The sequence below is a fragment of the Mobula birostris genome, chromosome 13, assembly GCF_030028105.1.
Source record: "Mobula birostris isolate sMobBir1 chromosome 13, sMobBir1.hap1, whole genome shotgun sequence".
Lineage (NCBI taxonomy): Eukaryota > Metazoa > Chordata > Chondrichthyes > Myliobatiformes > Myliobatidae > Mobula > Mobula birostris.
The window spans coordinates 22653909-22678864 of NC_092382.1; the positions used below are offsets into that span (position 1 = coordinate 22653909).

The 24956-nt window shown below is 45.8% G+C and overlaps 1 protein-coding gene across 10 annotated transcripts in view; it reads left to right on the plus strand.

Moving 5' to 3' along the window:
- The first annotated feature begins 4576 nt into the window (after nucleotides 1-4576).
- Nucleotides 4577-24956, plus strand: part of LOC140208515 (NACHT, LRR and PYD domains-containing protein 3-like) — an 86328-nt gene continuing 65948 nt past the window's right edge. For 8 of the 10 annotated variants that reach the window (XM_072277242.1, XM_072277247.1, XM_072277241.1 and 5 more), the window contains exons 1-2: nucleotides 4578-4708; nucleotides 23104-23326. The gene's annotated coding sequence lies outside the window, so the exon portion shown is untranslated. Of the gene's footprint in view, nucleotides 4709-23103; nucleotides 23327-24956 lie in introns of all 10 variants that reach the window. The other 2 variants (XR_011888805.1, XM_072277251.1) reach the window with 1 other exon arrangement.

Sequence of the window (24956 nt, forward strand, 5' to 3'; positions counted from 1 at the left end):
TATATATTAATGATCTGGATGATGGGGTGGTAAATTGGATTAGTAAGTATGCAGATGATATTAAGATAGGTGGAGTTGTGGATAATGAAGCAGGTTCTCAAAGCTTGCAGAGAGATTTAGACCAGTTAGAAGAGTGGGCTGAAAGATGGCGGATGAAGTTTAATGCTGGTAAATGTGAGGTGCTACATTTTGGTAGGACTAATCAAAATAGGACATACATGGTAAATGGTAGGGCACTGAAGAATGCAGTAGAACAGAGGGATCTAGGAGTAATGGTGCATAGTTCCCTGAAAGTGGAATCCCATGTGGATAGGGTGGTGAAGGAAGCTTTTGGTATGCTGGCATTTACAAATCAGAGCATTGAGTATAGGAGTTGGGATGTAATGTTGAAATTCTATAAGGCATTGCTAAAGCCAAATTTGGAGTATTGTATACAGTTCTGGTCACCGAATTACAGGAAAGATGTCAATAAAACTGGGAGAGTACAGCGGAGATTTACTAAAATGTTGCCTGGGTTTCATCTCCTAAGTTACAGAGAAAGGTTGAACAAGTTAGGTCTTCATTCTTTGGAGCATAGAAGGTTGAGGGGGGACTTGATAGAGGTATTTGAAATTATGAGGGGGATAGATAGATTTAATGTGGATAGGCTTTTTCCATTGAGAGTGAGGGAGATTCAAATAAGAGGACACGAGTTGAGAGTTAAAGGGCAAACGTTTAGGGGTAACATGAGGGGGAACTTCTTTACTCAGAGAGTGGTAGCTGTGTGGAACGAGCTTCCAGCAGAAGTGGTTGAGGCAGGTTCAATGTTTTCATTTAAAGTAAAATTGGACAGCTATATGGACAGGAAAGGAATGGAGGGTTATGGGCTGAGTTCAGGTCGGTGGGACGAGGTGAGAGTAAGAGTTCAGCACAGAGTAGAAGGGCCGAGATGGCCTGATTCCGTGCTGTAATTGTTATAAGCGTATACGGTTACTATTCACTTTTTAATTCAGATATAGAGATCCAAAAGGTGTGGGGACCTTTTCTTGAATATTGACAAGTGTATTTTTTTCTTCCCTTGATAGTCAGATCCTGCATTTCCAGCTTTCTTTGATTCTTTGATTCGGTAGCAGGCTGCTTTTTTTATTAGTGATTTCACTTTTTACCACAATATATAGATCTGGGGTGATAAAAGTTTATCTCAAATGTCCTTTTAAATACTTATATTATAATAGTCGGCTTGGAGTTGGATCGTGGGTGGGTTGGGTGCTTTCCTTTCTAATTTTTCATTTTTAATATGGGTGACTTACTCATTTATTAAGACATGTATTATTGTTATTTTTGTCTGTATTGCAATGATCCCTCTATTTACACTATTGACTTTTTTCTTCCACACTGTTTGTAGAAAACTAAAAAAAATTTTAAAAAACATGACCTCATGGGTAGAAAGTCCAGAACAAGAGGGGGTGGAACAAGCAACAGACACAAAATGCTGGGGGAACTCAGCAGGCCAGGCAGCATCTATGGAAAAGAGTACTAATGCTGAGTTCCTCCAGCAATTTGTGTGTGTTGCTCGGATTTCCAGCATCTGCAGATTTTCTCTTGTTTGTGACTGGAGGCAGAACAAAGGTGATTTTCACAACAGCTGATGTAAAAGATTTTGTTCCCTTTCTCCGAGTTCCCGATCCTTGCATTTAGACAGCTGGAGCTCAGCTCTGTCTGAGAGACCCATCGGTTCCCATTCCCTCATCAGCCGGAAGCTCCCCGGGGCCCGTGTACGGATGGTGGGGCTGAGAGAGAGGGAAGAGAGCAGGACTGTCCCGGGATTGCGGGTCACGGAGTCCGGAGTCACAGCAACTACCCGAAGTCGGTGTTGAAAACGCCGCCCGGTGAGACCCCCAACCCGGAGATCCCTTCTCACCTCAACCGATCATCCGGGGCCTTTTGTGCCCCGCGCGCTGGTGAGCTCGAGCTTGGTCGGTTTAACGGCCGCGATACTAATCACGTGACCATCCCCTCCCCCACCGCTGTCAACAGAGGAGTCACGCGCTGCGCTATTCCCATTGGTACGAAGCAGTGTCAATCACTGCTTCCAGCCAATAGCAGAGGCGGACCAGCCGAGAGGGCGTTACCTCCGCCGACACCGTCTCCCGAACTTTCCGTCACGGCGGGACAACCGTCAAAGTAAATGTCCGCTTTCTGATTTATTTCCATTTCCCTCCGAGGGAAGTTGGGGCGTTTGTGAAGCGTCTCCTGCGGCCGGAGTCTGATGTGTCGCTGAGAGGTAGGAGGAGACCGCTCGGCCCGTCGGTTTGATGCCGGTTCCCCGGGGAGGGAGAGGATGAAGACGGTGAGAGAGGGGGCGGACAGGATGTTTGTCCCGGTGGGGACAGGAGGGGCTCATCTGTGGAAATGTCTGAGCCCACGGTGGTGGCGATTCACCACATTGGGGGGCAAACACCGGCAGACTGTTGCCCTGCAAGCGGGGCCGATGGTCCGGGCAAAGTGACAATTATTTGTGTTTTGTTGAGACTGTACCGGGAATATGGTGTAAAATCCCGCTCCCCACACTAACACGGGTCACACAGACCAAAGAACAAACTGCCGGAGGAACTCAGTGGGTCGGGCAGCATCTGTGGAGGGAAATGGACCGTCAACATTTCGGGCCGAGACCCTCCCTCTGGACTGAGAGTGGACGGGAAATAGTCCGAGAAAAGAGGTGAGGGGTGGGGATGGGGCAAGAGCTGGGGAGTGAGAGGTGGATCCAGGTGAGGGGGAGGTGGGAAGGTGGAAATAGTGACGGGGGTGGGAGGTGAGTGGTTGGGGCAACACGGGGCTGCAGAAGATGGAAATTAATTCCATAGAGGATTAACAAAGAGGTTAGAGAGTATTTGTTATAGAGAGTGCAATGAAGATTCACCAGACTGATCCCTGGAGTGGTGGGGTCACCATATGAAGAAAGATCAAATGTGATAACCCTTTCAATCGAGGACTGAGGGGTGAACACATTGAAATGCACAACATCATTACCGGCTGAACCAGGGATCCCAGTCTCTGAAAAAGGGGGTGGACTGTTCGGGACTGAGATGAGGGGAAATGTCTCCATTCCGAGGGTGGTGAATGTCTGTAAATCCCCACCACAGAGGCCAGTGAAGACTCAGTGATCATCCTCACATAAAACAGAGGCCGGCAGATGTGTGGAGACTAAAGGGATCGAGGAAATGAGGATCGGGCAGAGACATGTGGCTGAGATGGGAGAGCAGCCGTCATCTTGTTGATGGTTAGAGGGCTGAATGGCCACCTCCTGCTGTTTCTCTTTCTATTCAAATATTTTTATTGTTACTATCCAAAATTAATAAGAGTACATCGAAGTAACCAATTGTTTCAATTCTCCTGCTGTTTCTCACTTGATGTTTCAGTCTTCCTGTCCAGTGAGGCCGGAGTAAAGCGAATAGAAATTGTCTTCAACATAGAACTGATGTAAATGAAACCTGCACAATTCCTGTGTGGGTCTGATTGTGTGTCTGAGCGGGATGGGAATTGAACTCAAACTCTGAGAACTCTGTGACCCGGGGGGGGGGTGCGTGAAGGGAAAGGGACAAGGACGATATGGAGGGAAAAGTTAAAAATGTTGCTGAAATAATACGGGAAATAATGAAATAAAGTGGGAAACGCGTCGGGCAGCGTGTGAGGGGCGAGGAGACGTCACCGGCTCACGTGGGAGACCCTCCACTCGTCACGTGATCCCGTTTTGCCGCAGAGATGCGGCATCTGCAAACACCAGGAATTCTGCAGATGCTGGAAATTCAAGCAACACACATTAAAGTTGCTGCTGGACACAGCAGGCCAGGCAGCAACTCTAGGAAGAGGTACAGTCGACGTTTCGGGCCAAGACCCTTCGTCAGGACCAAATGAAAGAAGAGCTAGTAAGAGATTTGAAAGTGGGAAGTGGAGGGGGAGATCCAAAATGATAGGAGAAGACAGGAGGGGGAGGGATGGAGCCAAGAAGTGGAAAGTTGTTGGCAAAACGGATATGAGAGGATCGTGGGACAGGAGGCCTAGGGAGAAGGAAAAGGGGGAGGGGAACTCAGAGGATGGGCAAGGGGTATAGTCAGAGGGACAGAGAGAGAAAAGGAATGTGTGTCTATAAATAAATAAATACCAGATGGGGTACGAGGGGGAGGTGGGGCATTAGCGGAAGTTAGAGAAGTCGATGTTGATGCCATCAGGTTGGAGGCTACCCAGACGGAATATAAGGTGTTGTTCCTCCAACCTGAGTGTGGCTTCATCTTTACAGCAGAGGAGGCCGTGGATGGACATGTCAGAATGGGAATGGGATGTGGAATTAAAATGTGCGGCCACTGGGAGATCCTGCTTTCTCTGGCGGACAGAGCGTAGGTGTTCAGCGAGTCGATCTCCCGGTCTGCGTCGGGTCTCGCCAGTATACAGAAGGTGCTGTGGGAGGAAGTGCACGGGCATGTGTAGCACTTGTTCCGCTTACCAGGATAAGTACCGGGAGGGATCTCCCAGCCCGCCCGCGCAGCATCCCTGGTTTGGTTCAGAGGCCCCGCCCACCGCGCTGATGACGCGCAGACGACATCGCGCATGCTCAGTACGGGCAGGGCGGTGTTGTTTTCCGTCCTTTGTTGAAGTGAGTCGGCGGTGGGATCGGGATCGGGATCCGGGAACGGATTATTCTCTGCGGGGCAACACCGACAATTTCCATTCGGTGAGTATTGAAGTCGGCCCCGAGCGGGGAGTTCTGATGTTGGGCAGTGAGTCCCTTTAACTTTCTCGAATTCAAACAAGAGAAAATCTGGAGTTGCTGGAAATCCGAGCAACTTCCGCAAAGTGCTGGAGGAACTCAGCAGGCCCGGCAGCACCCAGGAAAAGAGTACAGTCGCGTTACCGGCCGAAACCCTTCGGCAGGACAGGAGAATGAAAGGTGGGGGTGGGAAAGGGAGAGAGAAACACAAGGTGATCGGTGAAACCTGAAGGGGGAGGGGATGAACTTTCCCGAACTGGCAGCCTCGCCTCGCTTCCTTGACAGAATCTGCCGGGGTCGGTCCGGGTCGTGAGACCTTCACACCGAACCGTCTGAGATGAGCCGCCGCTCAGCCCCTGTTGTTCTGGCCCTGTTAGCAGGATGACATAAAACATATTTCTATAATGTTACTGACCAAGAATCGTATAATTTGTTTTCCGTGTGTTATCTGAATGCACTTGCCTATGATGCTTCTACAAATCAGTGAATTTCTCTACCTGTAACTTCCCGTACTTGCGCACTTGTCAATAAATTCAACAGGACCTGAGAAATCTCAGTGAGATTTGATTAGTGACGATCATCTTGGCAGCTCGGTTGGCCAAATGTAAAGATACAGGACACTGTTAAATGTAAGACGCTGAACAGTGTTGATGATCAGAGGGTTCTTAAAATTCATCGCTCCCTGAAAATGACTGCACAGATTGATCGGGTGCTTAAGAAGCCAAATGGCATGGTTGTCTTTATTAGTCGAGACATTGAGTTCAAAAGTCTGGAAGTTGTGTTGTAGCTTTATAAAACCCTGAGGGTGGCCTCATCTTGGCACAGGAGGAGGCGATGGGTTGACACGTCGAAACGGGTAAAAAAGGAGGGCATCTCCCTCGTCCTGGAATGAAAAGCCTCATACTGAGAGCAGATGCGGCGGAGACGGAGGAATTGTGAGAAGGGGATGGCATTTTTTTCAAGAGACAGGGTGAGAAGAGGAATGGTCCAGGTAGCTGTGAGAGTCTGGTGGCTTATAGTAGACATCAGTAGATAAGCTGTCTCCAGAGATAGAAACAGAAAGATCAAGAAAGGGGAGGGTAGTGTCGGAAATGGACCAGGTAAACTTGAGGGCAGGGTGAAAGTTGGAGGCAAACTTAATGAAGTCAACAAGCTCAGCATGCGTGCAGGAAGCAGCGCCAATGCAGTCGTTGATGTAGCGAAGGAAAAGTTGGGGACAGATACCAGTATAGGTTTGGAACATGGATTGTTCCACAAGGCCAACAAAAAGGCAGGCATAGCTGGGACCCATACGGGTGCCCATGGCTACACCTTTAGTTTGGAGGAAGTGGAAGGAGCCAAAGGAGAAATTATTAAGAGTAAGGACTAATTCTGCTAGACGAAGCAGAGTGGCAGTAGAGGGGAACTGGTTAGGTCTGGAATACAAACAGAAGCGGAGAGCTTTGAGACCTTCCTGGTGGGGATGGAGGTATACACGGACTGGACATCCATGGTGAAAATAAAGCGGTGGGGGCCAGTAAACATAAAATTATCAAACAATTTCAGAGTGTGAGAAGTGTCACGAACATAGGTAGGAAGGGATTGAACAAGAGGGGATAAAATAATGTCGAGGTATGCAGAAATGAGTTCGGTGGGGCAGGAGCAAGCTGAGACAATTGGTCTACCTGGACAGGCAGGTTTGTGGATCTTGGGTAGGAGGTAGAAATGGGAAGTGCAGGGTGTGGGAACCATCACCAACTTTATCTGCTCAGGAGATCTCCCATCCACTGCTATCAACCTTATAGTTTCCACACCCCCCACTTCCTGTTTCTACCTCCTACCCAAGATCCACAAACCTGCCTGTTCTTTTTTAAAGAAAGGGGCTTCCCACCTCCACCATCAACTCTGCTTTCAAATGCATCTCTCCCATTTCACGCACATCTGCTCTCACCCCATCCTCCCACCACACCTCTAGGAATAGGGTTCCCCTTGTCCTCACCTACCACCCCACCAGCCTCCGGGTCTAACATTTAATTCTCCGTAACTTCCGCCATCTCCAATGGGATCCCACCACTAAGCACATCTTTCCCTAACCACCCCCCCCCCCCCAGCTTTCAACAGGGATTGCTCCCTATGCGACTTCCTTGTCCATTCGTCCCCCATCCCTCCCCACCGATCTCCCTCCCGGCACTTATCCTTGTAAGCGGAACAAGTGCTACACGTGCCCTTACACTTCCTCCCTCACTACCATTCAGGGCCCCAGACAGTCCGTCCAGGTGAGGCGACACTTCACCTGTGAGTTGGCTGCGGTAATATACTGCATCCGGTGCCCCGATGTGGCCTTCTATATATTGGTGAGACCCGATGCCGACTGGGAGACCTTTTCGCTGAACACCTACACTCTGTCCGCCAGAGAAAGCAGAATCTCCCAGTGGCCGCACATTTTAATTCCATGTCCCATTCTCACTCTGATATGTCTATCCACAGCCTCCTCTACTGTCAAGATGAAGCCACTCTCAGGTTGGAGGAACAACACCTCATATTCCGTCTGGGTAGCCTCCAACCTGATGGCATGAACATTGACTTCTCTAACTTCCGTTAACGCCCTACATCCCCTTCATACCCGATCCGTTATTTATTTACTTTCCAGCTCTTAGCTCCATCCCTCTCCCTCCTGTCTTCTCCTATCATTTCCGATATCCCCCTCCCCCTCCCACTTTCAAATCTCTTACTATCTCTTCTTTCAGTTAGTCCTGATGAAGGGTCTCAGCCCAAAGCGTTCACTGTACCTCTTCCTATAAATGCTGCCTGGCCTGCTGCATTCATCAGCAAATTTTGTGTGTGTTGCTGGCCACTTATTCATTTATTTTCCAGCTATCTGCACTCCTGAAAGATGTATACACTTAACTCTCCCTGCGGAAGATCCCAATCAGCAACCCAGGCGGTCAATTTGCACACATTTAAAATTGTGAATGCCCCTCAGGACAGAGGGATGCATATTTAAAACCGAGATGCAGCAAAATTTCTTTAGCCAGAGTGTGACGAATTTGTGAAATTAGCAGAGTCAGCTGCGGAGGCCCGACTGGGGGTATTTAAGACCAACAGTAGATGGGAAATTAAGATAGGTGAGAGGTGGGAATGGGGCAAGAGCTGGGGAGTGAAAGTGGATCCAGGTGAGGGGCAGGTGGGAAGGTGGAAGTAGTGTTAGGGGTGGGAGAAGAGTCGTGGTGAAAACACGGGTGAGGTTAGACAGTGCAATGACGATTCACCAGACTGATCCCTGGAGTGGTGGGGTCATCATATGAAGAAGGATCAAATGTGATAACCCTTTCATTTAGAGAATCGGGGGCTGAGAGGTGAACACATTGAAATGCACAACATCATTACCAGTTGAACTAGGGATCCCAGTCTCTGAAAGAGGGGATGTACAGTCTGGGACTGAGATGAATTAAATGAAATTGAATCGGATTTATTTCTTATGTCCTTCATATACGTGAGGAGTAAAAATCTTTATGTTGCATCTCTATCTAATTATGCAATGTGCAATCATAGTTATTTAAAGTAATTTATAATAAATAGAACAGTCAATGCAATATAGAGTACACTCGAGTCAGCGTGAGTTAATCAGTCTGATGGCCTGGTGGAAGAAGCTGTCCAGGAGCCTGTTGGTCCTGGATTTTATGCTGCGGTACCGTTTCCTGGATGGTAGCAGCTGGAACAGACTGTGGTTGGGATGGCTTGGTTTCCCAATGATTCTTCAGGCCCTTTTTACACACCTGGCCTTGTAAATGTCCTGAATAGTGGAAAGTTCACAACTACAAATGCGCTGGCCTCTCTGCATCACTCTCTGCAGAGTTCTGCAATTGAGGGAGGTACAGATCCCATACCAGGCAGTGATGCAGCCAGGCAGGATGCTCTCAATTGTGTCCATGTCAGACTTCTTCAAGCGTCTGAAGTGAAAGAGGCACCGTTGTGCCTTTTTCACCACACAGTCGGTATGTACAGAACAGGTGATGTCCTCAGTGATGTGGATGCCGAGGAACTTAAAGCTGTTCACTTTCTCAACCCTAGATCCAATGATGTCAATAGGGGTTAGCCCATCTCCATTTCTCCCGTAGTCCACAACCAACTCCTTTGTTTTGGCAACATTGAGGGAAAGGTTGTTTTCTTGACTTCTTCCCTGTAGGCCACCTCGTTATTGATTGAGATTAGGCCAATCAATGTAGTGTTGTCAGCAAATTTACTTAGCAGATTGGAGCTGTGGGTGGTGATACAGTCATGAGTATACAGGGAGTAAAAGGGAGGACACAATATGCAGCCCTGAGGGGCACCTGTGTTGGCAATCAGAGGGTTGGAGGTGAGGGAGCCCACTTTTACAACCTGCTGGCAATCTGACAGGAAGTCCAGGATCCAACTGCCCAAGGCAGGGTCAAGGTGAGGGCTCTGAGATTCTTATTGAGCCTGGATGGAGCTATGGTGTTGCATCCTGAACTCTAGTCCAAGAACAGCATTCTCATATCTTCTTCTCCAGATGTGTAAGGACGGTACGTAGAGCTGTGGCTATTGCATCATTTGTCGATCGATTGTTTCAGACTAAACACATTGATGAAGGGAAAGCCATGTAGTGTATATGGATTTCAGCAAAGCATTTGATAAGGTACCCCATGCAAGGCTTACAGAGAAAGTAAGGAGGCATGGGATCTAAGGGGACGTAGCTTTGTGGATCTGGAACTGACTTGCCCACAGAGGGCAAAGAGTGGTTATAGATGACTCATATTCTGCATGGAGGCCGGTGACCAGTGGTGTGCCTCAGGGACCTGTTCTGGGACCCTTACTCTTCGTGATTTTTATAAATGACCTGGATAACGAAGTCGAGAGATGGTTCGTAAATTTGCTGATGACACAAAGGTTGGGCATGTTGTGGACAGTGTGGAGGGCTGTCAGAGGTTACAGCAGGACATTGATAGGAATCAAAACTGGGCTGAGAAGTGGCAGATGGAGTTCATTCCAGATAAGTGTGAGGTGGCTCACTTTGGTAGGTCAAATATGATGGCAGATATAGTATTAATGGTAAGACTCTTGGCATTGTGGAGGATCAGAGGGATCTTGGGGTCCAAGTCCATAGGATGCCCAAAGTAGCTGCGTGGGTTGACTCTGTGGTTAAGAAGGCATGTGGTGCATTGGCCTTCATCAACTGTGGGATTGTTTAAGAGCTGCGATGTAATGTTGCAACTATATAGGACCCTAGTCAGAGCCCACTTGGAGTACTGTGCTCAGTTCTGGTCACCTCACGACAGGAAGGACGTGGAAACCATAGAAAGGGTGTAGAGGAGATTTACAAGTCTGTTGCCTGGATTGGGGAGCATGCCTTAGGAGAATAGGTTGAGTGAATTCGGCCGTTTCTCCTTGGAGCGACGGAGGATGAGAGGTGACCTGATGGAGGTGTACAAGATAATGAGAGGCATTGATCATATGGATAGTGAGAGGCCTTTTCCCAGGACTGAAATGGCTAGCATGAGAGGGCAGAGTTTTAAGGTGCTTGGAAATAGGTATAGAGGAGATGTCAGGGGTAAGTTTTTTACGCAGAGAGTGGTGAGTGTGTGGAATGGGCTGCCGGCGACGGTGGTGGAGGCGAAACGATAGCGTCTTTAAAGAGACTCCTGGATTGGTACATGGAGTTTAGGAAAATAGAGAGCTATGGGTAAGCCTCGGTAGTTCTAAGGTAAGGACATGTACGGCACAGCTTTGTGGGCCAAAGGGCCTGTGTTGTGCTGTGGGTTTTCTGTTTCAGGATCCGTACTCGGAGATATAATGTGGTGGCCATTACAGAGACTTGGATGGCTCAGGGTCAGGAAAGGTTACTTCAAGTGCTGGGTTTTAGATGTTTCAGAAAGGACAGGGAGGGAGGCAAAAGAGGTGAGGGTGTGGCACTGTTGATCAGAAATAGTGTCACGGCTGCAGAAAAGGTGGACATCATGGAGGGTTTCCCTACTGAGTCTCTGTGGGTGGAGGTTAGGAACAGGAAGGGGTCAATAACTTGGTGGTTTTTATAGGCCGCCCAATAGTCACGGGGATACCGAGGTGCAGATAGGGAAACAGATCCTGGAAAGGTGTAATAATAACAAAGTTGTCATGATGGGAGATTTTAATTTCCCAAATATTGATTGGCACCTCCCTGGAGCAAGCGGTTTAGATGAGGTGGAGTTTGTTAGGTGTGTTTAAGACGGTTTCTTGACACCATATGTAGATAAGCCTAGAAAAGGAGAGACTGTACTTGATTTGGTATTGGGAAATAAATCTGGTCAGGTGTCCGATCTCTCAGGGCACTTTGGAGATAGTGATCATAATTCTATCTCCTTTACAATAGCATTGAAGAGAGATAGGAACACAGAAGTTAGAAAAGTGTTTAATTGAAGTCAGGGGAATTATGAGGCTGTCAGGCAGGAAATTGGAAGCTTAAATTGGAAACAGATGTTCTCAGGGAAAAGTACGGAAGAAATGTGGCAAATGTTCAGGGGATATCTGTGTGGAGTTCTGCATAGGTATGTTCCAATGAGACAGGGAAGTTATGGTAGGGTACAGGAACTGTGGTGTACAAAGGCTGTAATAAATCTAGTCAAGAAGAAAAGAAAAGATTACAAAAGGTTCAGAGAGCTAGGTAATGCTAGAGATCTAGAAGATTATAAGGCTAACAGGAAGGAGATTAAAAAGGAAATTAGGAGAGCCAGAGGGGCCCATGAGAAGGCCTTGGTGGGCAGGATTAAGGAAAACTCCAAGGTATTCTACAAGGATGTGAAGAGCAAGAGGGTAAGATGTGTAAGAATAGGACCTATCAAGTGTGACAGTGGGGAAGTGTGTATGGAACCGGAGGAAACAGCAGAGGTACTTAGTGAATACTTTACTTCAGTATACACTATGGAAAAAGATCTTGGTGATAGTAGTGATGACTTGCAGCAGACTGTTAAGCTTGAGCATGTAGATATTAAGGGAGAGGATGCGCTGTAGCTTTTGGAAAGCATTAAGTTGGGTGAGTCACCGGGACCGGATGAGATGTACCACAGGCTACTGTGGGAGTCGAGGGAGGAGATTGCTGATCCTCTGGTGATAATCTTTGAATCATCAATGGGGACGAGAGAGGTTCTAGAGGATTGGAGGGTTGTGGATGTTGTTCCTTTATTCAAGAAAGGGAATAGAGTTAGCCCAGGAAATTATAGACCAGTGAGTTGATGGAGAAGATCCTGAGAGGCAGGATTTATGAACATTTCGAGAGGTATAATATGATTAGGAATTGTCAGCATGGCTTTGTCAAGGGCATGTTGTGCCTTACGAGCCTGATTGAATTTCTTGAGGATCTGACTAAACACATTGGTGAAGGAAGAGCAGTAGATATAGTGTATATGGATTTCAGTAAGGCATTTGAGAAGGTACCCCATCGCAGGCTTATGGGAAAGTAGGAGGCATGGGATCCAAGGGGACCTTGCTTTGTGGATCCAGAACTGGCTTGCCCACAGAAGGCAAAGAGTGGTTGTAAATGCATCATATTCTGCATAGAGTCCGGTGACCAGTGGTGTGCCTCAGGGATCTGTTCTGGGACCCGTGGTCTTTGTGATTTCAATAAATGACTTGGATGAGGAAGTGGAGGGATGGGTGAGTAAATTTGCTGATGACACAAAGGTTGGGAGTGTTGTGGATAGTGTGGAGGGCTGTCAGAGGTTACAGTGGGATGTTGCAGCTATATAGGACCCTGGTCAGGCCCCACTTGGAGTGCTGTGCTCAGTTCTGGTCACCTCACTACAAGAAGGATGTGGAAACCAATGAAAAGGTGCAGAGGAGATATACAAGGATGTTGCCTGGATTGGGGAGCATGCCTTATGAGAATAGGTTGAGTAAACTCGGTCTTTTCTCCTTGGAGCGACGGAGGTGACCTGATAGAGGTGTACAAGATGATGAGAGGCATTGATCATGTGTATAGTCAGAGGCTTTTTGACAGGGCTGAAATGGTTGCCACAAGAGGACACAGGTTTAAGGTGCTAGAGAGTTCGTACAGAGGAGATGTCAGGGTTAAGTATTTTACTCAGAGTGGTGAGTGTGTGGAATGGGCTGCCGGCAACGGTAGGGTCTTTTAAGAGACTTTTGGATAGGTAAATGGAGCTCAGAAAAATGGAGGGCTATGGGTAAGCCTAGTAATTTCTAAGGTAACGACATGTTTGGCACAGCTTCGTGGGCCGAAGGGCCTGTATTGTGCTGTAGGTTTTCTATGTTTCTAGTCGGCGAACCGTAGGAGGTGCATTTTGGGTGGTATCAAGCTGCTGATCCAGCATCAAGAACAACCCCATACACCTGCCCTCTCGCCATATCCTTTGCCCTGACAAATCAGTAAACTCTGCCATTTCGCCTTAAATATATGCATGAATTTGGCCTCCAGTGCAGCCTGTAGCCAAGCATTCCACAGATCTACTACAGTCTGGCTAAAAATTCTTCTTAACACTGCTCTAAAGGGTACCCCCCTCAATTTTGAGGCTGTGCCCTCTAGTGTTGGATACCCCCACCAAAGGAAAGATACTGGACTTCCACCCTAGCCAGTCCTTTCAACATTTGGTAGGTTTCAATGAGATCCTCCCCCCCCCCCCACCCCCGCATCCTTCTAAATGCCGGTGAATATTGGCCCAAAGCCGCCAAACACTCCTCAGATGTTAACCCCTTCATTCCTGGAATCATCCTCGTTAATCTCCTCTGTACTCTGCACAATGAATACACATCCTTTCAGAGATATTGAGCCCAAAACCATTGACAATATTCAAAGTGTGGCCTGACTAGTGTCTTATAAAGGCTCGGCATTATCTCAAACAACATTATCTCCTTGTTTTTTATATTTTACTCCCCATCAAATAAAGGGCATTTTATTTGCCTTCTTTACCGCAGATTCAAACTATAAATTAACTTCCTCGGAGTCTTACATGAGGACTCCAAAGTCCCTCTGCAGCTCTGACATTTGAACCTTCTCCCCATTTAGATGATAGTGTGTACTATCATTCTTTGTACTAAAATGCATCATCATACTTTTCCCAACATTGTATTCAATCTGACACATTTTTGCCCATTCTTCCAATTTGTCTAAGTCCAGCTGCAGTCGCATTGTTTCCTCAGCACTACCTACCCCTCCACCTACCCGCATATCATCCGCAACCTTTGCCACAGAGCCATCAATTCTATTATCTAAATCATTGGCAAACAATGTGAAAAGCAGCAGACCGAATACTGACCCCTGTGGTACACCACTAGGCAGCCAACCAGAAAAGGCCTCCTTTATTCCCACTCGATGCCTCCTGCCTGCCAGCCATTCTGCTATCCATGCCAGTGTCTTTCCTGTAATGCCATAGGATTTTACCTTGTTAAGCAGCCTCATGTATGGCACCTCATCAAACGCATTCTGAAAATCCAAGTAAATGACATTATTCTGCTGTTGAAGAAAGGCTGAAAAAAAACCCAGAAGACTATAGACCAGTGCTTCTGACATCAGTAGTGTGGAAGTTATTAGAAGCACTGCATATATAAGTATTTGAAAAGACAGGACTGATGTTGTTTACATACACTTTTGCTAGCATTTAACAATCCCGTGTAGGAGGTTGGTCAAGAAAATTCATTTGCATCACGTTCAACGCAAGGAAGTAAATTGGAGTAGACAATGTTGTTTTGGGAGAAGGTAGACAGTGATGGTAGATGATTATCTCCATTAATTGGGGCTTATGACCAGTGGGGAGCCGCAGGAATGGTAGTTGGGTCTGTTGCTGTTTGCCATCTACATCAATGATTGGGATGATAATGTTTTTAACTTGATAAGCACATTTGCATATGACACCGAGATTGGGGATGTAGTTGACAGAGAGGCAAGTTTTCACAGGTTACAGTGGGATCTGGAACAGCTGGAAATACTGCGCTGACAATGGCAGACGGGATTTAATGCAGGCAAGTGTGAAGTGTTGCACTATGGTAGGTCTTACACAGTAAACAGTAGAGCACTAAAAATTGTGGTGGAACAAAAGGATCTGGGAATACAGGTCCATAATTCATTGAAAGTAGCACCACAGGTAGATCGGGTCGTAAATAAAAGCTTTTGCCAAAGTGACCTTCATAAATTAAATTATCGACTGCAGGAGACAGGATGTTATTTTGAAGTTGTATAAGACATCGATGAGGCTGAATTTAGAGTATTGTGTGTAGTTTTGGTCACCTACCTACGGGAAAGATGCAAGTAAGTTTGAAAGAGTACTGGGAAAAATTTCAAGGATGTTTCCGGAGGACCTGAGTGATAAGGAAAGGTTGAGTAGTTTCAGACTTTAATCCTTGAAACGCTAAAAATTGAGAGGGGATTCGATAGAGCAGTACAACAGGATGATGCGTATAGATAGGTAAATGCAAGCAGGCCTTTTCCACTGAAGTCGGGTGGAACGGCAACCAGAGATCATGCATTATGGGTGAAAGGTGAAAAGTTTTAGGGGGACATGAGTGAAGACGTCTTCAATCAGAGAGTGGAGAGACAGTGGAATGAGCTGCCAATAGAAGTGGTACATGCGAGCACGATTTCGCCTTTGAAAATATGGATGGGGGAATATGGCTACTGTGCAGGTGGGCGGGAACAGGCGGTTTAAATGATTCGGACAAAGCGTCTGTACTGTGTTCTGTTTCAATATGACTCTCTTAACTATGACTCTGTGACTCCTTGATCACAGACAAAGATTTGATTGAGTAAAGATCCGAAATTCATATCAGACTTGAATGATTCACACCTTAATTCCCCAAGAATATTCAACAGTGTGGATGTGTTTTGATGCGGTTTCAAACTGCCCACACACTCCCAGTCGCGGATCTTTCGTAACCAGGGAAAGACAAAATGCTGGAGTAACTCAGCAGGTCTGGGCAATATGTATGCAACTGAATACAACGGGGAATGTTTCAGGCCGAAACTCTTCAGTGGAACTGGAAAGGAAGGGGGAAGAGGCAATATCACTGATTGATTTGGAAAATGTGGGTTGCTTTTCTGTGAGACTCGGAGCTCAGGGTCTGTGTTTAACCAGCTGCCTGCATGTTCTTTAGAACAGGGAGTGGCCTTTCTGCTGAAACCAATTCCAACCGGTTTGACATTTCACTCTCAATCACGTAAACAAACTCACTTTAGTATTCTGGTGTATAATACACTTAAAGTAGTGCCACAGGTAGATTGGGTCATAAAAAAGAGCCTTTTCCAGATTGCCTGCGTAAATTAACGTACTGAATCCTGGAGATGGGGTGTTATTTTGAGGTTGGTGACATTGGTGCGTTTGAATTTGGAGTGTTTACTGCAGTTTTGGTCATCTACCTATAGAAGAGAAATAAATACGGTTGAAAGAGTACTGGGAAAAGGTGTGGGTTGTTTTTCTGTGATATAAGGGTGTGGTGCAAGCAGCTATCTGGCCCCGCACATTCCACAGAACTGGAGGCAGTTTTTCCTAAAGCAGAACTTTAGGCCATTCTGCTAAAACCATATCCAACTGGTTTGTCGTTTCACTTTCATTCAGGTGTGAAAACATTCACATTATTAGTCTGCTTAACTGCAGGGAAGGTCAGTGAATGTGAAAACTGATATAAAGAACACTACTGGTAGTCTCGAAACCACAACGTTACCAATTACAGTCGATGCCCTGCTTGCTGCGAGTTTCCGGAATTTTATAGTTTTTTCCTTCAGACTCACATTGTCTATAGTTGTTTCTAAAACATTTTTTTCATGATTCCGTAAAAAAATCAGTTTGTGACAGTCACCAGACCAAAAGACACAGGAGCAGAATTCAGCCTGTCGATTCTGCTCCACCATTCCTTCATGGCTGATCTCTGCTCCCACTCAACCCCATATCCTTTAATGCCCTGACTGATCAGGAGACAATCAACTTCCACCTTGAATATACACACAGACTTGTCTGCCAGTAGAGTCTGTGGCAGAACATTCCACAGATTCACTACTCTCTGGCTGAAACAAATCCTTCTTTCATCTTTTCTGAACGGTCGCCCCTCAGTTTGGAGGCTGCGCCCTCTAGATTTTGGATACCCCCACCACAGGAACCATCCTCTCCCACATCCACCCTAGCCAGTCCTTGTAGCAGTTGGTAAGTTTCAATGAGATTCCCCAGCATTTCTCTAAATTCCAGTGAGTACAGGCCCAAAGCTGCCAAATGCTGTTCATACGTTAACCCTTCATTGCTGGAATCAATCATCCTCATGAACCTCCTGTGGTCACTCAACAAAGACAACACGTGCTCTCTGAGATATTGGACCCAGAACTGTTGGCGACACTTGAAATATGGGCTGACCAGTGTCTCACAGAGACTCAGAATTTTCTCCTTCTTTTATATTCTATTCCCCTTGAAATAAATGACAACATTGCATTTGCCTTCTTTACCACAGACTCAACCTGTAAATTAACCTTGAGTCTTGCCTGAGTTCTCCTGATTCCCTCTGCAACTCTGATGTTTGAACCTTCTCCCCATTTAGCTGATAGTCTGCACTATTGTTCATTTTACCAAAATGCATTATCATACATTTCCCAACACTGTATTCAACCTGCCACTTTTTTGCCTGTTCTTTCAATTTGTCTGAGTTATTGCTTCATCAGCACTACCTATCCCTCCACCTATCTTCCTATCATCCACAAACTTTGCCACAAAGCCAACAATTCCATTATCTACATTATTGACAAACAATGTGAAAAGTAGCGGTCCAAATACAGAACTCTGACGAACATCACTAGTCACCGGCAGCCAACCAGAAAAGGCCCCTTTTATTCCCACTCATTGCCTTCTGCCTGTCAGCTATTCAGCTGATCATACCAGTCTCATTCCAGTAATGCCACAGGATTTTAGCTTGTTAATTAGCCTCATGTGTGGCACCTTATCAAACGCCTTCTGAAAATGCAGGTAAGTTACATTCACTGTCTCCCCGTTGTCCACCCTGCTTGTAACTTCCTTGAAGAACTCTAGCAGATTTATCAGGCAAGATTTTCCTTTCCAGAAACCATGATGATTTTGACATATTTTATCACTAGTCTCGAAGTATCCTGAAACCTAATTCTTAATAATAGGCTCCAACACTTTCCCAACCACTAGCATTAGGCTAACTGGTCTATAATGTCCTTTCTTTTACTGTCCTCGCTCCTTAATGAGCAGAGTGACATTTGCAATCTTCCACTTCTCCGGGTCCTGCCAGAATCAAATGATTCCTGAAAGATCATGACCAATGCATCCGTTATTTCTTCAGCAACCTCTCTCAGGACTCTGGGATGTGGCCCAGTTGACTTATCCACCTTTCGATCTTTGAGTTTGTATTGTACTTCTTTTCTTTGTAATAGCAATGACACTCATTCCTGCTCCCTGACACTCACAGACCTGTGGCACACTGCTAGTGTCTTCCACAGTGAAGACTGATGCAAAGTACCTGTTATGTTCATCTGCCATTTCCTTCTCCTCCATTACTCCATTGCATTTTAAGGACTCTTTATCTCATTATCTCATGTTGTCATTATTTATTGCTATTTATTTTATATTTCCATTTGCACAATTTGGTATCTTCTGCACTCTGGTTGATCTTTCATTGATCCTGTTAGTTACTATTCTATAGATTTGCTGAGTATGCCCACAGGAAAATGATTTTCCATCATTTTCCAGTGTCCAATATCAACTCTCACCTCCCTTTTACTCTTTATATAACTGAATAATCTTCTGGTATCCTGCTTCATGTTATTGGCTAGTCTGCCTTCATGTTTCATCTTCTCCTTTCCTGCAGCTGCTTTGGTTCCCTTTTGTTGGAATTTAAAAGCTTCCCATTCATCAAACTTCCCACTCACGTATGAGAAAGGAGGGGTGAGGGTGATGGGTGGCAAGGGGAGTGGGGTGAGTTGGGAAGGGAGAGGGAGAGAGAGGGATGAAGCGAGCAGGGTTATGGAGAGTGGCGGTGGGGAGCCATGAATGAGTAGCGAGGCAGTGTGTCTGGTCAGAATTATTCATCCACAGTGGCAAGGACGTTAGTTATGGCTGATCACAAGTCACTGAAAAAAAATCTATGGTATTAATACGGTTCCCGGTCTCTGTGTCCCACACTGGGCATTGTACTGCACACGGTTCCCAGTCTGCAATCCCACAGCAGGGTTTTTACCAAGCACAATTCCCATTCTCTGTATCCCATTGTGCACCATTTGCTGTGTCCTTCTCCGACACCGGATGTTTTGCCACACATGATTCCCAATCAGGCTATCCCACGCCAGGGGTTGTACTGGGCACTGTTCCTGTCTCTGTGTCAAACTGTCAACCTATCAAGTCCCATTGACCATACCTCTGTACCCCACCCACCCATGTACTTATCCAAGTTCCTCAAACTGACATTCTTAAGACCTCAGACAAAGTCAGCAATCAAAAGGCTGTGACTAACATTCTAAGATGCTTGTATTTTAATGCAAGAAGTATGGAAGGCAAGGCAGATGAGCTCAGGGCATGGATCAACACATGGAATAATCATGTTATAGCTCTTAGTTAGACTTAGTTGCAGGAGGGGCAGGATTGCTTGCTCAATATTAAGGGGTTCGGTAGCTGTAGACAGGACAGAGCGGAAAGGATTAAAGGGGAGGGGTCGTGTTACTACTCAGGGAAAATGTCACCACTGTGCTCAGTCAGGACACACAGGAGAACTCGTCCAGTGAGGCTTTCATGGAGGAAATGAAGAATAAAAATGGTATTCCACTTCATTCAGGCCATAGTACAAAGCATCCGATAATCCCTGAGATTTAGAGGACAAACTTGTAGAATTTATCACAGACTGCTACAAGAAACATAATTTGCTATGGTAGGTGATTTAAACTTTTCACATATAGATTGGGACTCCAAAACTGTAAAATGTCTGGATATGATAGAGTTTGTCAGATGTGTTCAGGAAGGTTTCCTTAATCAGTAGGCCAAGTGGTTAAGGCATTGGACTAGCGACCTGAAGATCGCAAGTTCGAGCCCCAGCCGCAGCAACGTGTTGCGTCCTTGAGCAAGGCACTTAATCACACATTGCTCTGCGACAGCACTGGTGCCAAGCTGTATTGGTCCTAATGCCCTTCCCTTGGACAACCTTGGTGTCGTGGAGAGGGGAGACTTGCAGCATGGGCAACTGCTGGTCTTCCATACAACCTTGCCCAGGCCTGCGCCCTGGAGAGTGAAGACTTTCCAGGCGTAGATCCAAGGTCTCGCAAGACTAACGGATGCCGATAGGGGATAAGACAGGGGCGATGTAGTAAGTTTCTGTAGGGCAGTGCTTTGCATTGAGTGATCATAATACAATTAATTTCAAAGTAATTATGGATTCATGGGTGCAGATTCTGAACTAGAGATAGGGCAATTTTAATGGTGTCACAAACGATCTGGCAAGTGTGCATTTGGACAGATTGTTTTCTAGCAAGGGTGCACACGGTAAGTGAAATATTGAGAGTACAAAGCTTGTGTGTGTTTTTTTTGTCAGAATTAAAGGTAATTATAGCAGGCTTAGAGAACTTTGGTTCTCAAGAGTTATTGCGGCACTGGTTAAGAAACTAAAAAAGAAGGTGCATCTCAGATATGGGGACGGTGGAATAAATCAGGTACTTTTGGAGTGTAAGGAATGCAAGAGAGCATAAAGAAAGAACATGAGAGCTACAGTAAGGAATGAGGTTGTCCTAGCAGGCAAAATGAAGGAGAATCCTAGGAGATCTACAGATATGATAAGGGCACAAGGATTGTAAGGAATGAAATTGGTCCTCCTGGAGATCAGGATAGTAATCTATGTGTGGCCACAAATGGAATATGGGAGATCATAGGAGGGGGGACACAAAATCTAAAAAAGTGAGGCAAAGCAGAACTGAAGCCAGAGATGCTATTTAGTGTACAGAGGAGGGGGTGATTGCAGTCACAAGGCAGGTTAAGATAGATAAATCTCCAGGGCCTGACAAGGTGTCCCCTTGGCTGATGCTTTGCAATCCCATGTAAACAACATGCACTGCCTTGCTGCCTTCAACTTTCCTGACATCCTTTTTGAAAAACTGTATAGGATTGATTGGACATGCTGGTTCTCATTAATCAGGCCATGTCTGTTGAAGTATGTATAAATCCAGTCTCTCAGAATACCATCCAATTACTTTCCCACTGCTGATGTCAGGCTCACCGGCCTATAATTTCCTTGGTTATTTTTAGAGACTTGATTGAACTGCCAAACAACATAGACTATTCTCCATTGCACCGGTTACTCAGCTGTCGCTTAGGATGATGCCAATATCTCTGCTAGGACCCTGTAAATTTCTGCATTTGCCTCCATCAGGATCTGAGGGAACACCTTGTCAGGCCCTGTGGATTAATCCATCCTGATCTGGCTCAGGCAGAAAACGACTCTTCCTCTGTAATCAGTGAAAAGCCTCACCCTGGGAACAGATCCAGCAGAGAGAAAGGAACAAAAAAAAAATGGAATAGCATTTTTACAGGAGGCAGGGCAGAAAGAATTATTGTCAAGATAGCCGTGGTAAATTTATAAAAGAGTTTTCTTCCAGAGATCGAGCAATGAGAGAGAGGTTTCAGAAACGGACAATGTGAATCTAAAGATGGGATGAAGTTGGAAGCAACATTGAGGAAATTGATGACCTGATCATGGATATATAAAGCAGCACCAATGCAGTCGTCAATTGAATTGAAATGACTTTATTACTTACATCCTTCATATACATGAGGAGTAAAAATGTTTACATCGCGTCTCTGTCTAAATGTGCAATGAGCAATTTATAGTAATTTATAATAAATATGTACAATAATATAACATAGAAATACAGTTGTGTCCGCATGAATTAAGCAGCCTGATGGCCTGGTGGAAGAAGCTGTCCAGGAGCCTGTTGGTCCTGGCTTTTATGCTGCGGTACCGTTTCCCGGATGGTAGCAGCTGGAATAGTTTGTGGCTGGGGTGATTCGGGTCCCCAATGATCCTTCGGGCCCTTTTTACACACCTGCCTTTTTAAATGTCCTGAATAGTGGGAAGTTCCCATCTACAGATGCGCTGGGCTGTCCGCACCACTCTCTGCAGGTTCCTGCGATTAAGGGAAGTACAGTTCCCATACCAGGCAGTCATGCAGCCAGTCAGGATGCTCTCAATTGTGTCCCTGTAGAAAGTTCCTAGGATTTGGGGGCCCATCCCAAACTTCTTCAACCATCTGAGGTGAAAGAGGTGCTGTTGTGCCTTTCTCACCACACAGCCGGTGTATACAGATCACGTCAGATCCTCGGTGATGTTTATACCGAGGAACTTAAAGCAGTTCACCCTCTCAACCCCAGATCCACTGATGTCAATAGGGGTTAGCCTGTCTCCATTCCTCCTGTCGTCCACAATCAGCTCCTTTGTTTTTGTGACAATGTAATGAAAGAAACATTATCTGAAAGGGGTTGGAACATGGACTGTTCTACGTAGCCAACAAAAAGCATGGAGAGCTGAGGGCCATGCAGGTGCCAATGGCTAACCCTCAATTCTGGAAATAATGAGAGCAGCCAGAGGAGAACTTGTTAAGGGTGAGGACCAGTTCTGCCAGACGGAGGAGGCTGGTTGGTACTTCCGTGGAGAAAGAAGCAAATATCTTCTTGACAGGGGAATAGACGTGTATAGGTACTGGACATCCAGGGTGAAAATGTGATGGTCAGGGCTTGGGAATTGAAGTTGTTGAGAAAAAAGTATGTTTAAATCTCTCTCTGCCTTCCTTCCAGCTCAATATCATTGTTCCTACTGCAAGGCGACCAAAACCAAGCACAGTGCGGCAACACCAACCTCTTGTGTAACTGTGACGTAACCTCTCAACTCCGATACTCAGTGCCTTTTCCTATGAAGCCAAGTGCATTCTCTATCGAACTGTCTAAATGTTACTCTGTTTTAGGGAACTGTATACCTGACATTGGTACGATCGGTGCATCAGAAACCAAACAATGGGATAGAGTGAATACAGGTCAAATTCCTCTCCCACACTCCCCTCTCAGTTCAAATGCTCTCACACTCGGTATCCCCCCTCTATCCAACTTCTCCCTCTCCCCCCCCCTCCAGATTGACTTATTTAATTAACTTGTGTATTTATATATTCAGATATATGTACAGAAGATGGGTGTTTCAGGTAAAATAACGGAAACTCTCAAAAACTGATAGCAATTTTATCAAGTAGACATTCAGACTGCAGACACTGCTGAACTTTCTTTTCTATACCATTGTGTTTTTATTGTTTTTCCCCATGTAACAGAAGTATTTAAATACTGTATTAAATTAGCTTTGTTCACAGTTGAATGTGAGTGCGAAATATCAAACCGATTTGTTTGTTTTCCGCACAGAAGCTGCTCCCTGCTCTGAGGAATGTGTGCGAGTTGGAATCTGCCTTGCAAACAGGCAGCAGCTTGTACACAGAAAATCGCGTTGTGAGTCTCACTGAACAGCAACACCGGCCCCTCCCCCATAGCTACTGAATGACCCTGGCCTGATGGTCTGGGATGAAGTTAGAAGAAAATGACATGAAAACATACCCACACTGAGACTGAGCATTCTTGGTGAATTAAGGTGAGAATAATTCAGCTTCTGATATTTATTTCTGATCTTTATTTCCAGTCAACATGTTACCTATGTTTTGGATCAGTGACCAAGAAGATATTCGCAAACAAGAGGAAATGCTGCAGATGCTGGAAATCGGAGAAACACACACAAAATGCTGGAGAAACTCAGCAGGCCAGGCAGTGTCTATGGAGAAGAGTGAACAGTGGACATTTCAGGCTGAAACCCTTCGGCCAGGACTCCTTTCCTAGATGCTGCCTGGCCTGCTGAGTTCCTCCAGCATTTTGTGTGTATTGCAAGAAGTTATTCGCTCTATTTTGTCTCTTCTGTTGGTTGTGGTATTTGTGTTCTTGCATTTTCCTGTCTGCACGGTTGAGATTTTCCACAATTTATGTCAATGTTAAAAACTTCTTGAATCAGGGGTTACGATTTCAAAGCAAGTGTGCGAAAAGCCGTTTAGCCAACACAGCTTCTCTTTCCAAAACTTGTCATTTCAGATGAATGCATGTTGTTTTTCTCATTGTGACTGTGTTTATTGTGGGTATTTCGAGCTGATGTCCTCAACTTCCTTTAGAAGCAAAGACATTGATTCTGTTCAAGGTCTCGACACAGCAGACAGTGGGGGGTGGGGGTGGGTGGAGTTGTGATCAGTTAGAGAAAGCTGCAGGCGGGCATTGTGGAATGAAAGCCATGATTTCACTGCGTGGGGCAGGAGGTTCGATGGGCTGAGTGGCCAATTTCTGCCTGGTATGTTCACAAGAAAAGCTCTGACTACAGAGTTACTGTAAACTAATTTAATGAGTACGGACCAAGGCAAATAACCTGTTGCTGAACAAAAAACAAGGGAAGAGATTGCTGAGCCTCTGGCTAGGATCTTTATATCCTTGTTGTCCACGGGAATGGTACCGGAGGATTGGAGGGAGGTGAATGTTGTCCCTTTGTTCAAAAAAGGTAGTAGGCATAGTCTAGGTAATAATAGACCAGTGAGCCTTACGTCTGTGGTGGGAAAGCTGTCGGAAAAAATTCTTAGAGATAGGACCTATGGGCATTTAGAGAATCATGGTCTGATCAGGGACAGTCAGCATGGCTTTGTGAAGGGCAGATTATGTCTAACAAGCCTGATAGTTCTTTGAGGAGGTAACCAAGCATATAGATGAGGGTAGTGCAGTGGATGTGATCTATATGGATTTTAGTAAGACATTTGACAAGGTTCAACACGGTAGGCTTATTCAGAAGGCATGGGATCCAGGGAAGTTTGGCCAGGTGGATTCAGAATTGGCTTGCCTGCAGAAGGCAGAGGGTCATGGTGGAGGGAGTACATTCAGATTGAGGGATTGTGACTAGTGGTGTCCCACAAGGATCTGTTCTGGGACCTCTTCTTTTCCTGATTTTTATTAACGACCTGGATGTGGGGGTAGAAGGGTGGGTTGGTAAGTTTGCAGATGACACAAAGGTTGGTGGTGTTGTAGATAGTGTAGAGGATTGTCAAAGATTGCAGAGAGACATTGATAGGATGCAGAAGTGGGCTGAGAAGTGGCAGATGGAGTTCAACCCGGAGAAGCGTGAGGTGGTACACTTTGGAAGGACAAACTCCAAGGCAGAGTACAAAGTAAATGGCAGGATACTTGGTAGTGTGGAG